Source organism: Ceratotherium simum, chromosome 23 (assembly GCF_057802395.1).
Source record: "Ceratotherium simum simum isolate JZ-2026a chromosome 23, ASM5780239v1, whole genome shotgun sequence".
Lineage (NCBI taxonomy): Eukaryota > Metazoa > Chordata > Mammalia > Perissodactyla > Rhinocerotidae > Ceratotherium > Ceratotherium simum.
Window position 1 is genome coordinate 44,231,320 of NC_141922.1, and position 11,138 is coordinate 44,242,457.

Below are 11,138 nucleotides of genomic sequence, written 5' to 3' on the forward strand. Positions count from 1 at the left end.
TGTTCTAGCCACACAGACTGTTTGTGGCCCTCTTTCTTTACTGTGTGACTGTGCTTAGTCTCTCTGGAATCTTACTTATCCTTCCAGATGCGGGAGACATGGCACTACTTCCATAAAACTGCTGGGATCCTTCCGTGCAGAATTCACTGCTCTCTTAACTGTCCTGATAACACTTTTACACCCCTATTATGGTATGTACTATATTTCACAGCTTAATTTCTACACATTTGCTTCCAGAGCTAGACTGTAGGTACCTCCAAGCAGAGGCCTTCTCTTCTTTAACAATTTCCAGTCACCTAGTACAAAGACCCTCTCAGATAGGTACTAAATACATGTGAAGGAATGAATGTGATTGATTCCTTTGGGAACTTAAAATCTGTTAGGATAAGTCATCCACAAAATTATTTCATACATCAGGCAACCATCATTAATTTTTTAAATAAATATTTTTGGAGGAAATAGTGTATAAAGACATATTCCTCAGCAGGAACACAATCCATATGGATTTCTAAGACGTATTAATTAGGAATAGATTTGGATGTAAAAAACAAAAACAAATCCTCAAATAACAGAGGTTTACGGAAGGTAGAAGTTCATTTTCCACTCTCGTAGAGGAGTCCAGAGGCAGGGTCCAAGGCTGGTGTGGCCAAACCATGATCCTCAAGGACTCTGGCTCTTTTTACCTTGCTTTGCTTGCCGTCCAACACGACCATCACATCTCCCTTGCAGCCAACTTGAAGGAGCAAGAGCCCAAGCAAGACATAGATGCTCACGCCCACCCCACGCAACACCTCCATCTGCAGCTCATTGGCCAGAACTTGGTCACATGACCACATCTAGCTGCAAGGGCAGCCCAAAACGTAGTCTTATTCTGTGGTGCCAGAATGTTAAGCATATTAAGTACCAGAACAGTAAGTGTTCCAGTACTAAGGAAGAAAGGTTGAAATGGATTTGAGGCAGACAATGAGCAGTCTCTGCTATCCTTACCGTGCATGTCACCTGGACCTGTTTGTTTAGGCTGAGATGAGCTGCTGCAATGGAGTATACCCAGGATCATTTGTGTGGCTGGTTCACCAAAACAACACATTTCATATGAGAAAGTGTGCTCTACATTTGGTCCTCTAGAATAAACTTGGCACTTAATAAATAATAATAATTAAGAGAGAACACCTTAAAGTGCTTTGGACAGTGCATCTTCCTGATTAACCTGAAATATGTCCTCCATAAAGGTCAGTTTTGTCTTTCAGAAGGTAAAACACGATACACATCTTCCACTAAAATGAAATGCCTGGAGCTACGTGACCCGTGATTTTGTTGTTGTTGTTTGTGGCGTTAGACCAGCATTTTAGACCAAAACAGCAAGGCAGTATACAATTGAGTCCATAAGCCAGAGACCTCAGGTTGGGTGAGAGTTGTAATTCCCTTCCCCCAGCATCTGTTTCTCTCCTATAAATTGGGAAGAATAATACCTTCCTCCCAGACGTTTTATGAGGATTAAATGGAAAAAAATACATATGTGAAAGGGTTCTCAATTTTTGAAGTACATCACTGTTCTAAGACGTTTAGGCAGAAAGCTGATATCAAACCATTTGATGTAAAAGATAAAGTACAACACAATAGCAGTTGTGCTAGGGTAACAGAGAGAGCTTGAAAAATAGCCGGGCCCCTCACATATTGTCTGAATCTCGGGGATGGAAGGCCTTCACAGAGCAGGCACGTTGCCAGCATGCCAGCCACGAGGCAGAGTCTCTAGGAGCTCTAGACCACTCCCTCCAGCTCCTCTCAGAAATTATCTGCATCCATCTCCTGCCCTGGAGAGAAGAGAAGAGAAGAGAAGAGAAGGGAAAACCAGCAGGGGCCGGGCTGACCAGCCTCTGGCCGAGTGACCTTGCACACAGAGCTGAGTCTGGATTGTGGAGCTGAGGCTGGCACCGGGAAGTTCCTGCCCCAGCTAATGCGTCAGGCTACGGTATTCTGCAGAACGCCTCAGACCCCAATAGTAAACATTCTGTCCTATGTCTGCCTTAGAGAGAATCTGTCTAGTGTTTCACCATATTTAAACACAATGCTGTTTTTTAGATTTATTTTAAATTAATGATTATTTTAAATTTTTATAGGCATTAATAAGTTACCCTTTCAAACCAGTCATTAGAATTTACTCTCTTATCAACAAAGTATGAGGGGCTGGCCCAGAGGCACAGCGGTTAGGTTCACGAGCTCTGCTTTGGCGGCCTGGGGATCGCCGGTCCAGATTTTGGGTGCGGACCTATACACTGCTCATCAAGCCGTGCTGTGGCAGCGTCCCACATACAAAATAGAGGAAGATGGGCACAGATGTTAGCTCAGGGCCAATCTTCCTCAAGCAAAAAGAGGAGGATTGGCAACAGATGTTAGCTCGGGCCCAACCTTCCTCACCAAAAAAAACAAAAAAGAAAGTATGAGAATACTTATTTTCTTACAGCCTCATCAACCTGGTATTATCAATATTTTATATCTTTGCCAATCTGATGGACAAGTAGTGATTATCTTTATTTGTTTTTCATTAGTGCAGTTAAGCATCTTTTTTCTACATATTTATTGGATAAACTTTTTTCTTCCTTTCATTTTAACTCCATGTATGATCCTTTGATCACATTTCTCTTGGATTGTTCATTTTTCATCAATTTTTAGAAGTTTTAGAAATATATTATAGGCATTATTCCTTTGTCATATATTTTGCAAACGCTATTTTCCTTGTTTGCCTTTTTTTGTTTCCATTTTTATTGTGCTTTTTCTATACAGAAATTTTAATGTTTAACTAAGCAAACTGGTCAATCTTTCCTTCACAGCTTTTTTCTTTGCCGGATTAATCAATCTCTGAAGCTCTTAGATTTGAAATCCTTTCTCCCAGTCCGGCCCTGGCCTAGACAGGAGTATTAGTCTGGGTTTACACTAAATAACTAATATTATTATCCAAGTCTCCACTTCCAACTGTATTCTTTTTTTTTATGTGAGGAAGATCAGCCCTGAGCTAACATCCATGCCAATCTTCCTCTTTTGCTGAGGAAGACTGGCCCTGAGCTAAAATCTGTGCCCATCTTCCTCTACTTTATATGAGATGCTGCCACAGCATGGCCTGACAAGCGGTGCCTCGGTGCACACCTGGGACTCAAACCCGCGAACTCTGGGCCACCGAAGTGGAGGGTGCACACTTAACCACTACGCCACCGGGCCAGCCCCCAACTGTATTCTTTCAATCAATAAAACTCAAGTGTACTTTTTTTTCACTTTGAATTATCTGCATTTAAAAAAAAAGTTCAGTATTGGGTTACTGAGGGAGTAATGACACATAAAGGAGAGTTTCGGGGCCAGGCCTAATGTGATGAGGAAAACATTCAGGCAATACTTGAAAATACAAAGGAAGGAGCAATAATAAAACTTGCCAGACCACTCACTGAAATGCCTTTTGTTGTCTTGCAATTTACTTGAAACTCAGTGGAACAAGACCTTGCTAACCTTTCCTTCCTCTGCCTCCCACAGTAGCTGGATCCTAACGGTTCTCAACCCTGCATTGTAACAATCACCTGTATTCCCCTTCACACTCCATTTCCAATTCCACTTCTCTTTCTAGCTTTCCCTGATCTTCCCTGTCTTTGCTGGGCTGCTGGTGCACCAGTGCCTTTTATTTTCAGTCCAAACTTCCTAACAATTAGAACGTGGGGCTGAGGGCAGGAGGGAATGGGCTGCCTTGGGAAGCTTTTGAGCTTCCCAGATTGAAAGTGTTCCAGAGAGGCTGAACACCTGTTGGGAAATAGTGGGGCAGGAATTCTAATACTGAGTGGAGTTTGGATTATATGACCTGCAATATTCTTTTCAAAACAAAGATATTACCTTCATTAAGCCTTAGCACACGCACACACAGACTCAAAGACTCAAAAACTATTCTGCAGAAGAGAGCAGTGTCTAGGTTAGAAAAATTCCGTATCACCTTGTAATTTCAGCTTGTTGGTGTTGACCAGGCCACTTTTAATTTCTAGTTTTATCCAGTGTCGGATAGATATGTTTGCTACATTTGAAAAGCCTAATGATTAAGAAAAAAAGAAGAATGGAATGAAATATACATGTATGTGAGTTTATATGCATAGAAAAATCTGGAAGGGCAAACATCAAAACATTTCAGTGTTTATCTCTGAGATGTTAAGTTATGGATGATTTCAATGTTTAATTTTTGTTACCTCCATGTTTCATATTTTCTACAAGAAAACAAGATTTATGTTTACAATCAAATGTCTGTCTATCTGTTTATCTATCTATATAGGTTTTTTTCCCTTAACAGGCTGGAATATGGTGGAATCAGGAATGATCGGTAGCGGGTAGAGCTAGGGATCCTGTGAAGTAATATATCTCTAGCAGAAAAGAGATGCTCAAGACGGAGCTACGAGCATTAGGCTGACACCCAGGGCCAGGCCCACAAGGAACTATTTGGGGAAGTCAGTTAAGGCAGCAAGAACCCACGGCCCTGGAGTGGGAGAGCGAGCAGATTGGCTCTCTATCATACAACTTGGTTGTAACTCAATAGAAGAAAGAATTTTCTCACCCTCAGAGCTTGCTGAAAGCCAAATAGAGAGCACTGTAAACAGTGATCTCCAAATGGAGAAGGAGTGCACGTGGGGATCCACTGGGGTACGGGAAGCAAATAGGTCTTGTATCCCCTCCACACGCGAGGTGTCCTGAGGGCAGAGCGGCAGCGCCATAGCGTGGAGTGTGGACACAGGCAGCCTCACTCCTCGGTTGGCTTTCAGTTATTGTGCTGTACAGCATGTTAGATGCACTCAGTGAGGATATTATCCTGATGTAACTAAAGTGGTCCCAACAAAATGGATAAGTGGCTTAAAATGATTCCTGCAAACAACTGCTATAAGCACAAGAGAACACCAAGGAAATGGCACAGCTGGCTCTGCTCCAACACTGAGAGCAAGGTCTTTGTCAGCCACGTTATGATGTGGCTAGAAGTTGGTCCAACACGGCTCAAATTATCAAAGACTATTTGAAATATGAATTTACATCCACTATCATTAATAATAAATCCAGCAGTAAGGCAATATTATGCCTTGAGATATTAGCCTATGATAGTAGGAAGCCATCATGGCTATCAAGACATTTAAAAACTCAGCATTCAGAACATTATTAATAATAGTATAATTATAATGAGAGCAAAGGGGTGGATAACAATAATAAAATAAAATGTAAGATCATTTCAAAAGTATTCTATATCTTTCTTTATCTCATCATTTTTTATTTCTGTTTTTATACCTGTCTTAATAGTACCTGTATAGAACTATAGTACCTGCACATGTATAGAGGTGTTCCTGAATAGAACATAGAATATATTACTTATAGGAGGGCCCAGTGCTGGACAGGACAGGACAGGGAGTTGCACCCCAGTGGTCACCCCACTCGTCAAACATGGGATCCCATATGTATCCACTGATAAGAGGGAAAAAACAGTTTTATGGGCTTAAAACTAGGAGTCTGGGAGATAATGAGTTCCTATCACTAGAGCTGTTCAAACATAAGCTAGAAAGATGGTTATTCGATTATATTGCAGAAGGGATTCAAGTAGCCTTGGGAGAATTAGACTAGATGACTTTTTTTTTTGGTGAGGGAGATTGGCCCTGAGCTAATATCTGTGCCCATCTTCCTCTATTTTATATATGGGTTGCCACCACAGCATGGCTTGATAACCAGTGCATAGGTTGCGCCTGGGATCTGAACCTGCGAACCTCAGGCCCCCGAAGCGGAGTGTATGAACTTAACCACTACGTCACCGGCCTGGCACCTAGACTAAATGGCTTTTAAAGACCCTTCAACCCTGAATTCTATATTTCCATGATTCTTCTGTTTCCAATGTATTTTGGTTCAGCTTCTTTCACAGAATTTATCCCACTCTGCCTTTTATTATATTGATTTATGTGTGTATATACCTCTTCTGGTAATCTAAATTCTTTGAAGGCAGAGGTTATTTTGTATTTATCTTCATATCCCCAAATTACCTGAAACCATGTTGTGCACAATGGAGGCATTTAGTAAATGCTTGTTAATTTAAATGGTAAAATGTTATTATCTTTAATAAAGTGGAAAGTATTGTCTGACTATTTGGGGAATAAAATAAATGGAATACCAAAGAAAGCAGAGGAGGAAGTTGTTCGGGGCCTCAGATCATTTTTTTTTTTGTGTGAGGAAGATCAGCCCTGAGCTAACATCCAATGCCAATCCTCCTCTTTTTGCTGAGGAAGACTGGCCCTGGGCTAACATCCGTGCCCATCTTCCTCCACTTTATATGGGACGCCGCCACAGCATGGCCTGACAAGTGGTGCGTCGGTGTGCGCGCGGGATCCGAACCCTGGCCGCCAGCAGCAGAGCGCGCGCACTTAACCGTTACGCCCCGGGGCCCACCCCAGATCATTTTTGATGTTGAATGCAGATCATTTTCAGAACTGAGTGCACCACCTTGTATTAAAACGTCCTCATGCAAGGACAGTGTGGCTGCCTCCTCACAAGCAGGTCAGGGCACTGCATGGGGTTTTCTCGCCCAGTGATTATCAATCCACATGTGTTTACTGAGCAGTTATCCTGTGTCGAGAGCTGTGCTGTACACTGAGAGGATTAGAAATAAATAGTTATATGGTTTCTCTTCTCAAAGACCCAGAATTCAATTCAGGAGACAAAGGAAAAGACATGATCATGAAGCGAAGAATGCTGAAATACCAGCTATTACCACATTAGAAACTGGTTCCGACTGAATGCTCTAGGGCTCCAGGGACAGGAGCGAACCTGTGGGCGGGTGTGACTGGGCAAAGCTTCTTGGGGAGAACGGCTTTGAGCGGGACTTTGAAGCACCAACTGCTTTGGTACCTGGTGAGAACGGATCTCCCATCAGGGGTCAGCCCTCACTTTGTGAGCCATCCTGGATATCTGCTGTTAGGATTCTGGGCAAAATCTGGGTCACAAATCAGAGAGCTTCTTTGTCATCAGAATCATTAACAATAGCCTCTGTCTGCTGCCATGACAAAGCCCCCAACTCAGTGTTTTTATCTATAAATGTGGTGAATTCTGGTTGACCTGATATCAAAAATTCCTTCCAGTTAGAAAACAATTGTAATTTTATGAGAAAAGATAATTTCCCGAGAGAAGGACAGATCTGGGGAACTTGGCCTTGCCAGGTGGTCTGTCTGGGTACAGCCTGAAGAAAGAAACAGAGCCCTAGGGATCGTAGAGGAGAGCACAGCAGGGTGAGGAAGCCTGAGCTGCCCGGCGCGCTGGCTGCGGGTGTCTCTGGCATGGGTGGCCCTGCGGAAGCTGCTCGGCAGGCTTGTCCTTGACAACCAGGCCTGGTTGTCATCGGGCTCTGCCGTAGCTGCAGTGCTGCAGCCACAGAGAGAACTGATTTGGTTTTGTCCTTCAGTCAAATCCATCTCAGCTGCTAAGCACAAGAGCTCAGCATGGCAGAGACTCTCAAATGACAGCTTCTGGGGGCAGGCTTTGCCGTTAACGGTCAAGAGAGGGAGTGCCTGTGAGCACAGACATAGGACAAGAAGAACTCAGCAGCCTGTATCACTTTACTATATGTCGTTATCAGGATGAGGGTGTCTACCTAGGAAACCACCTATCAGAGACATTTGTGTTTTGCTTTTCATTTTTTCATTTGACAAGTACTAATTAAGCAATATCTATTCATTTATGTAACTGTTCATCAGCCCATGAACTCAATAAATTTATATAGATGCTCTAACACATCAGGCACTGTGCAATACGTGTGCAATGTGGAGACCAAGACCCCCCGTCCTGCCCTCCAGCAGTTTACCGGAAAGGCAGGAGAGGACACAGCCATTATGACGCACTGTGACAAGTGGATGCCGAGGGAACACTGTAGAGAGTGGACACTGTAGCTCATGGCTGGGAATCAGGGAAGAATTCCAGGATGGGAAGCCTTGGTTAAATCTGCAGAGTCTGACAGTGGATAGGAGAAGAGAATGCAGGCAAAGGACCAGCTTAGGCCACGGCACAGAGGCAAATATGATGAGTTCTCCTACAAAACTCATTCACTCAACCAATATTTATTGGGCATCCATTGTGTGCCAGGCACTACAATACAGCACTGACCCCAACAACAAAGACCCCTGCCTTCATGGAGCTGCTATTCTAGCAGGGCAGACAAACAAGAAATAATAAACACGATAAATAAGTAAAGCATGCAGCATGTTAGAAGGTGAGAAGTGTACAAAAAAAGGAAAGACAGAAAAAGAAGAGCAGGGTGGTGAGGATGGGGAATGCCCAGGGTAGTTGAATGCTTCTAAAGGGCAGGTGCTAGTTGGAGGGAGTGGGGACCACCCTGATTTGCTCCTCCCCAGCCTATCTTCCAGACTTTTGCCTGAGTGATCCTCCTGAAATGGACTGTGCCACTCGTCTGATTAGATCATTCAGTGGCTGCCCGCTGGTTTCAGGTTCAGCTCTAAACCCCTTAGCCCAGCACGTGTGGTCCAGCCTCTGCCCACCTCACACTTCACTTCTCCTGGGGTTGTGGATGTCCATTGACTGCCTCCCCAGTTCACAATTCCCCTTGGCCCAGCTTCAAGTCGAAGCCAACCCACATATTGCACACCCTGGCCAGAGTAACTGGTTGTCGGGGCATCAGATCTAAAGTGATCCAGTTAGGCTTGTGCCTGGAATGCCGGGACAAAGGGCATGTCTCCTGCTCTGGACCACGTGGTATGCAGACATGAGACCAAGAACTGAGGCAGACGCTTTAGCTCTTGTAGAGAAAATCAGCCTGAAGATGAGCTGGATGATGGAGGTTAGAAGGAAGAGACCGGCAGATCTGGAGCCGGAGCCCTGATGCCGGAGACGAATGTGAGCCCACGTACGTCAGTGGTCCTTGAAGCCGCCTCTGCACCACCTGGCAATGGCTTAGACGTGCACCTCTCAGCCCCACTCCAGACCTAGTGAAGCAGCAGCTACGGGTGGGGTCTGGCAGTTTGTGTTTCAACAAGCCCTGCAAGTGATTCTGATGCTCGTGAGATTTGAGAACCGCTGGCCCACAGCAGTCACCTCAGCCAGTAAATCCGCTTTCCAGTTTGAGTCAGTTTGAGTCAGATTTTCTGTTACTCGTGTCGCCTGCACTTTGAACCAGTAGGACTCAGGTGGTGTAGAAACAAATGTGACTTCATTTTGCACCCCCTGCCCCTGTAAACCTGCTCAGTGTGGGCAGTCCTCTTGCCCCCTGGGGAAACTTTTCCATCTCCTCTTTTTCCCCTGTATTTTCTGTATTGCTGTAAAATATGCATAACACAAGATAAACATAAAATGTACCATTTTAACTATTTTTAAGTGTATGGTTCTGTGGCGTTAAGTACAGTCCTGTTGTTGTGCAGCCATCACCACCATGGACCTCCAGAACTTTCATCTCTCTCCACACTGAAGCTCTGCACCCATGAAACACCAGCTGTCCATTCTTCCTGCCGTCTGCCCCTGGAAACCACCATTCTACCCTGTGTCTGTGAATTTGACTCCTCTAGGAACCTCATATAAGTGGAATCACACAATATTTGTCCTTTTTGACTGGCTTACTTCACTTAGCATAATGTCTTCAAGTTTTACCCACATTGTAGCGTGTGTTAGAATTTTAACTTCCTTTTTAAGGCTGAATAATGTTCCATTGTATGTATATACCATGTTTTTTTTATTCGTTCATTGGTTAGTGGACTCTTGGGTTGCTTCCCCCTTTTGACTATTGTGAATAACACTGCTGTGAACATGGGTGTGCAAATATCTGTTCTAGTCTCTGCTTTCATTTCAGAGAAATTCCTATTACAAACCCACTTCACAAATCCTCTCACTCTTTACTTTCTCCCTTTGTGATGAGGGGATTTTGGTGTCCTGAAATTGGTTTTGGATACTTGGAACATTTTATCTTGCATCTCAAAGTCTCAGGTAAAACGTACAACTGAACCTCCCATTATACAGCTGACAGCACCTGAGCCGTTGCTGATCTCCGGCGATAGTTCTTTAAATATGAGTCAGCCCTACCCTCCAAGAGGAGAGGAAACTCCCAGTGCTCAGACACTGCCCAGCACTGGGCCTCAGAAAGGGCTTTACATTTTTTAATGTCATTTAATTTGTGGAACGAAACTGCCAAATGAGGATTCTTACCTTCTTTTCAGATGATGAAACTCAGCTTCAGAGAAGACAATTAGCATGTCTGAGGTCCCACCGCCAGAAGATGGAATCCAAACACAGGTCTGTTGGTCTGCTACGCACTTCCATGATCTTTGCATCCTACTCCAGTTTCACACCTAACTGGAGAGAAAAAACTGTGAAAGAGTAGATTCTAGAGTGCTGATGGTATGTTAAATTTCAGGAAAGGGAAATACCAGTGTGGGCTACACTGATATGAGAATAGTCTATGGTGAAGATTGAACTTGACCAGGACCTTGAAGAATGAGTAACATTTAGATGTTAAGAAGTTAGAAGGGAGGGCATTCCCGGGGTGAGCAAAGGCAAGGAGGGGGGAGTTCATGTGGAATATGTGAGGGACACAGACTGGACCTTCCTAACTCAGTAGAGGAGGGAGAGCGGTAGGAGACAGGTTGGATCAGAAGGGGCTGTGCACGTTAGAACAGAACTGGAAATCCAAGCGAGGGTTTTGAAAGCAGCATGGCATAACATGTACAGCATGGGGTTAGACTTGGGCTTGACTCTCTGCTTTGTCCTAACTTGTGAGATCTTGGGCTATTTAAGTCATTTAAACACACTGATCCTCAGTTTCCTTACCTGTACAAGGGACGATCATCTGCACTCTGTACCGCTGTTTAGAATTAGCAATAGTATATGTACAAAGTGTTTGTCCCAGGCCTGGCACAGAGTAAGTGCTCAATTCGTGTAGTGGCTGTTGCTACCATCACCATCATTATTATGCTCATCAGTGCGTTAGATGGTAAGGGAGCACTGGAGCTTCCTAAACACAGCAGTGGTCGAACAGAAGTGCTGTTTTCGGAAGACTTGCCCACAACAGAATGCAGTCCGGATTGCTCAGGGTAACGCTGGAGGCAGCAGGGACTCTAGAGGCTCCTCAGGTCACTGGGGTGCGAAAGCAGGGGCTA